Raw genomic sequence first — 6,829 nt, forward strand, 5'->3', positions numbered from 1 at the left:
TTTTTTTTTTTCCAACAGAAAGAAAAGTTTACTCACTACATTTAGAGGGCCCAACAGGCAGCACAGCAACACAGGAAAGCTGCCAGCAATCCATTGTAACCATCACTAAAGCACGCAATTCATTAGTGCTATAGTTTCAATTCTCAATGTCCCTCAGAGGCCAACAATGCAAAAACTTTGTCCTGGCTTGTGGCACTGTGGTGAGGTTTAAAAATGTGGAATCTAGTGGAAAAGAGCTAAATCATCTGGGGGCTGGAAGAGTACCCTTAAGGAGGATCTAGGCCCATTCCCATTTTTCTCTTTGGCCCCTGACTGCCATGAGGCAAACAGGCTTCCCTTCTATATGTTCCAATCACGGTATACTGTGCTGCCATAGACCCAAAGCAAAAGTGTAAAGTGACAATGGACTGAGCCCTCTGAAACCATGAACCTTTCCTTCTCAAAAGGTGACTATCTCAGAAAGCCAACACATTTAGTATTAAATACATTCACATTATTATAAAGCAGACCTCCTGAACTTTTCATCTTGTAAAATGAATAATCTACCAAGTGATTCTTTAGAAAGCCTTATTTACAGAATATATTATTTCTATTACAAACACACTTTTGTGCTTGGATAGTAGATGAACTGGGAAGATGAAAGAACAAATGTTAAAGCATTCCCCGACTAAATTATTCATTACTGGAATTCCTAGCACTATCTCTAGAAATCATGATACTGGCGTACACAGTGGCTAGTATTTCACTCTGCAGAAACAAACAGTTAGCTTTCCCAGCAGAGGCATCCAAAGGAGCCTGCACATACCTTAGAATATGCACAAAATCAGATAACTTCTTTTTCTAACTGACTTTTATCTAAGAAAGAGAAAAAAGGTTAGGTCTCGTTACCAATATAAACAGTGACATCATGCACAGCACATATACAGATGAATCAACAAAATACAATTAATATGCAGAAACAATAGAAAAAGCATGGAGACCCCTGCTCTAAAAGCCACAATTCCTGAGAAACAGGATGAATGTTTCTTTTCCTTCCTAGTGCAGTATTTTTATATACTTACATGGCCACTACTGTCAATGAAGTGGAAAAGGCTGGGTCAGCACACTGGAGAGGAGCAACTGTAACCAAGTAAGGCAAATGTGTCGACCAGCCAAAGGGTCTGGCACAGCTGTGATGACAGGACTGGACAGAGCAAGTCACACAAGGAGCCTCATTGAAGAGTCACGCTCCAAGGAAAAATATTCATCCTTAGACAAGCAGGACACCCAGTAAATTATTCATGGTGGTTCAGTATTTGGAAAAAGGTTTGAAAGGGTAGTAAATAGGATTTTTTGAAACTCATGGCTTGAAGGAACAACTGTCAAAAGTAGAAACTTACTAAAACCCACTTGAATTGACTCTTTAATTCCTATGTTAATTTCTATGCCAAACCTTGGCATACACCATAGGTGCTTAAAAGAACTATGTGGACAAAATACATGTACCACACTGCAAGCCTGCAAAACACTTGAAACCTATATTTTCTAAATGTGTAGTTACCTATATAGTAACTGTGTATATAACTTTCAAAATCTCAAGGCCCTGGGGACTAGCCGTAATTTATAAAATAATGAACGACCTTCGAACTCACTTGATCACTGACCTTACTAACTCAACTCTACTTGAAAGTTTTGGGTTAGAAGAATATAGTAGATTTCTACAAAAAGAATATATTCAAAGCTAAGCAGAGACATATGTTAGAGAAAAATGAATAGGTGAAGAAGAGTGAGTTCTTAAGAGAGTAGAAACATTCTTGACAGTACTACACATCATGCAATTGTCAAAGCTATTCTAATTCTGGACACACACGCAGAAGAACTGAAGGCAAGAATCTAAACAGATGGATGTAGCCCAAAGTCACAGCATCACGCTAACTAAAAAGTAGAAACTCAAATATCCACCAACAGGTGAAAGCTTGAACCAAATGTGGTACAAACTGGAAAGTTACCAAGCCTTGGTAAGGCATGAACTTGTGATACTTGTGAAAGACAAACCTTGAGGGCAGTGTGGTACATGCCCTTGTATGCATAATACACAGAAGTAGTACAGTGGATGCCAAAGAGGAAGGGATGAAAAATTACCACTTAACAAGTATCCGATTTCCGTCTGAGATACTGAAATAGTCCCGGCTGTGGTGGTGGTGACAACTGCACAATGTGAACACACTTAATGTCAGCAAACTGCATACTTAACGGTGTTAAAGTGCTAAATTTTATGTTATCAAAATGCACAGCAGAATAAGCCCTAGTGGAAATGCACTTTAGTCGCAATAGCTCATCTACTCTAACTATATGCCCTGTCAGTGCTCTCCTCAAAAATAGGGAACTAGTGCTTGTGGGTGTGAAACATGAATTCTGCATTATCTGCTTGATTCTATAACTCCACCACTGCTCTTAAAAAACCAAAACAAAAAACAAAGCCTATTAATGACAAGCAAAGGGGGTTAATCTGTGTCAAACTCTTGTCTGTTCTGTGGTCAGTGTCTCGTGCTGACTCCCACTCCTCCATTTCCTCCTAAGGACACTGAGCCTCCACAATGCAGCCTTCTGGCTTAGTTTCAGCCCCCATTTTTCAATGTGTCCTCATCTCTAACACCATGTACTGCCTAGTCCTGGAGGCTGGGGTTCTAGATTTCTGTGCTTTCCTGAGCCCTTGATGTTCCTATTGCTCCTTAGTTGCTTACCTTACTCTGACCTATAACTTCTCTTGACTTCCGGCTTGTATTTACTTTGGCTTGATGGGAATGGCCTACTATTTGCCTTTGGTACTCTAAACCCAGACACAGTTCCCTAATTCAGTCTTCTAACCTCATTATTTATCTTGCTGTAAGGCACAACTCATTCTGGCAATAATTAAATAGGAAGAATAGTTAGAGGGATAATACTGGCTAAAAATTCTAATATTCCAGACATTTCTTAGGATTTCTTTTTGTTCAATGTAAACTGCAGACTTTAATTTACCTTCTAATTTTATCCCTTAATTAGATATTCACAGAACAGTCTAGAATGGATAGCAAACATGGATGTCTGTCTCTTGGGAAGGACAAAAAGAAATACATACAAAAGGGAATGTTTCAAGCGGAATCTAATGGAGATGCGTCACTTATCCACATGTATTCAGAAACTGTCAACCCTATCACTGTATGAGCCAAACACAAACTGTTCAGGATCCATGCTCCATGGATGTATAGAGATGTAAGGAAGACAGGGGAGAAGAAAAGGAGGGGATGAAGTGCTTTATGTGAGTTCTACTATTAAGACAATACATTTGAGTAAATTACCCTCTAAAGATGTATATTTACTAAAACATCCAAAGAGAGTCTTAGGCTTAGAGCGGTGTGGGCAGTGAAATGCTAACCCTTTACATAGTACATGAGGTTTTGATTGTACTAAGGCATGTGGATAACCCGAGGATCAAGAGGACATCTTCGGTGCCATGATTCATTCTGTTTTTGGTGTCCTCTTGGGGGAAAACACAGGTAGAGAATAAAAATTTAAGAAGGAACAAAAGTACAAATTGTCAAGACTTATTTTTCTTTTTCATTTTCTTGAAATTGTTTTTAATTAATTAATTAATTTTATGTATGAGTATTCTATCTGCATGTATACTTGCATGCCAGAAGAGGGCATCAGATCCCAGTACAGATGGTTGTGAGCCACCATGTGGTTGCTGAGAATTGAACTCAGGACCTCTAGAAGAACAGACAGTGCTCTTAACTGCTAAGCCATCTCTCCAGCCCTGTCAAGACTTATTTTTCATATTGTATTCTTTCAAAGCCAAATAATTAAGCTCCCTTTTCCCGTTCTTATTTTACAAATGGGAATTTAAGCTTTTATCAACTATCATTTACTATGAGTATAGTTTTTGGATCAGAAAATATGAATGATACATGGGCCCTACAATTTGTGAATGGATTGGAGAGTGACTTTTCTTCACAGCAGATCTACTGTGTGAAGTACAAGAGTCTGCAAGATTCTTCCCCCTTGTGCATACCTCAGCCAGCTCTGCGGGGTAGATCCAGACCCCTTCTACTAAGCACCACTAAGAAGCATGTCAGAACATCCAATCAATACCGTTAACTGTCCTTGGGTTTGCATGTCTGACAAAAGTTAGTAAAAGTTAGTAGCAAAGAGGATGATTTAAACACTGAAAAGCGTGTTTATGTGGTATACTGATAAGGTTAAATACAATCTAGCAACACTGGCAGGAACTAGTAAAAATCTTTGGATAATGAATTCAAGAACATTTACAAACTATTCTTTAAACTAGAATTGAGGAATGAAAGGGAATGTCAGTGTGATTGACAGAGGTAAGGGAGACATAGCAGAAATATGCTGAAGGTGAACAAATATCACAAGGCTGCGTCAGAGCAGTTTACAAAGAATGTATACATGTCAAAACCCAAAAGGTTAGCTAGGTGTGATAGAACATACCCAGGATCCCATTAGGAGGCTGAGGCAGGAGGGCTACAAGTTCAAAGCCAGCCTGGCTATGTACCAACATATAATTTCAAATACAAGCAAAAGAGCACACTGTGGAAAATTCCTACCATGGTAACACTGAGGATAGGCCGTATTAGCTAAGTAGCACTGCTTCAAAAATAAGTAAGGGGAATGGTATTTACTCATGATGGTATTTCAAAAGCCATCTTAATCATAGACTCCTTGGACTTACTTGCATAAATTTATCTTATATTTTACTATTAATTATATAGTTGTATGAAGCACATTGGCCATTGCTGTATGGTTACCACACACTATGCAAATGGCATTAAATAAGATGAATCTTTATGGAGTTTTCTCCAAAAAGTTTAAATTATTCAGTAAAAAACAGTTAGAAAAGAAACTTTATAGAGCAAACTTATCTTTCAAATTTAGAAAAGGAAATTCCCCAATTACTTCTACCAGTTTAGGCCTTACCTGGATCTGATCTACTTGTAGAAAGTACCAGTTTCCATTACTCGGGGGGGGGGGGGTTCTGACTTTTGTTCATTTGGATTCCCATGTCAGCTGGGAAGCATTTGTTTCTTTTCTCCCCCAACACTGTATGAGTAAAGTGAGCACCACTCAATGATAATGAAATGGGGCCTTCATTTGTAAAACAAGCACTCTTTTCTAAGCTCTGCCAAGGGCATATACACACTTCAGAGGAGAGAAAACGAAGTGCGGGTACCACAGAAGGAAGCAACTTGCTAAGCATGCTCCTAGCACTGTGTTGCTTCAGGCTTGTTGCAGCTGCATTATCTCAGGCTCTTTAAGAGGTGCCAACCAAGACTATCTTTAATTAAATAATTACCTTCTTGAGAAAACATGACTCCATTCTCAACGGAGCAGGATTCTTACCTCTCCACTTATTCAAACTTTAGTTCTTCTAAGTCTTATTCAAAACTCATTTTCCCTAGGAAGCCATCACTGCAGCTTCAAAGATGGCTTCTTTCTCAGGTGATAATTACATGAGTCACAGGTACTGGCACTCCAGCATTTGCTTCCTTCTGTTGTGCTTCAGCAACACTACGTTCTCATTTTTTTCTCAGAGTTTATCATTTGTGTCCACTTACAGTTACATTATGTATTTCCATTGTTCTCTTTAAAGGACTATCGCATATTCAACGTGTCCTATCTTCTGTTAAAGCATTGGTAAGCACTTCCTGGATATAAACTTTGCCTATCCTGAAAGGTTAAAAAAAATCTCTTGAAATAAGGAATATGCTAACACTCATTTATTTTAATAAATACCTGGTCTGAGAGAGCTATGCTTGAAAACAGCCAACAAATGTTGTAAAAGGGAAACAACTATAACTGAATTCTATTTGAACCATGTTTTCTCCTTAAGTTGCTGTAATACCTGAATAAATATCCATGTCCCACACTAAGCAGAGGAATGTGAAGAAAGAGTCCTTCAAACACGCTTGCTTTTCATGGGTAAGACACACAAACACACAGCCACGCTGTTTCAGCAGCTGAAAATAGATACTGGAGTATTTTTTAAATGAACCAATAAACATGTGGTAGACTGAAGGTCTCCAATTTGCTATGCAACCAAAGCCAGCCTCAAATGTGAGCTCTTCCTGCCTCTGCCTCACAACTGCTGGGATCACAGGCATGTATCAGTACATACAGCCATTCTACTACTTACATATTTTTCTTCTCTAAGTTTTTATTTTAGGTTTTACATTTTGGTTTAGGATATTCTTTTTAGAAATATTTTTGAAATTATAATCAGATCATTTACCCTTCCTTTCCTTCTTCCATCCCCTCCCGTGTAATTTTTAATGCTATAATTTTCCCAGTTGACTAAGATGGACCTTAGAGCCACCTTAAACTCCTTACTTTCTAGGTTTAATATTATCTTCAGCCAGTATTCCGCCTGTACAAACAACACTTCTCGTTTTTATTTTCTCCTTCCCAGTTAGTCTGCAGTATTCAGAACTTCATCAGTATTTCAATGCTGTTGTAAGCAGGAGCTCTTTCTGTCCCAGTCTACCCTAAGTGCCACACCAGGTTCATCCTCCGCAACTTCAAACTCAACCAGATGACACAGCAAAGAAAAAAATGCAACATTCTCCATTATTTAATTTAATTGGCTTACTTAAAGCAAAAAGTTACATCAATCAGTTCAACTTACCCTTGTAGTCATTTCTCTTATACTCACAATGTCATTTAAGTGCAAAACTTGTTCCTTACTCCTTTTCTTCTATTTCTCTTCTTAGATAAATTTCCTGATCTGGTAATGAGCACCAGGTACACACACACACACACACACACACACACACACACACACACACACACA

General features: G+C 38.5%; 1 protein-coding gene across 4 annotated transcripts in view; it reads right to left on the reverse strand.

The window, feature by feature from the left end:
• Nsmce2 (NSE2 (MMS21) homolog, SMC5-SMC6 complex SUMO ligase) overlaps positions 1-6,829 on the reverse strand; it is a 219,189-nt gene that overhangs the window by 121,084 nt on the left and 91,276 nt on the right. The gene's annotated exons all lie outside the window — the stretch shown is intronic.

Source organism: Psammomys obesus, unplaced genomic scaffold (assembly GCF_907164565.1).
Source record: "Psammomys obesus unplaced genomic scaffold, mPsaObe1.curated_primary_1811, whole genome shotgun sequence".
NCBI classification, from domain to species: Eukaryota; Metazoa; Chordata; class Mammalia; order Rodentia; family Muridae; genus Psammomys; species Psammomys obesus.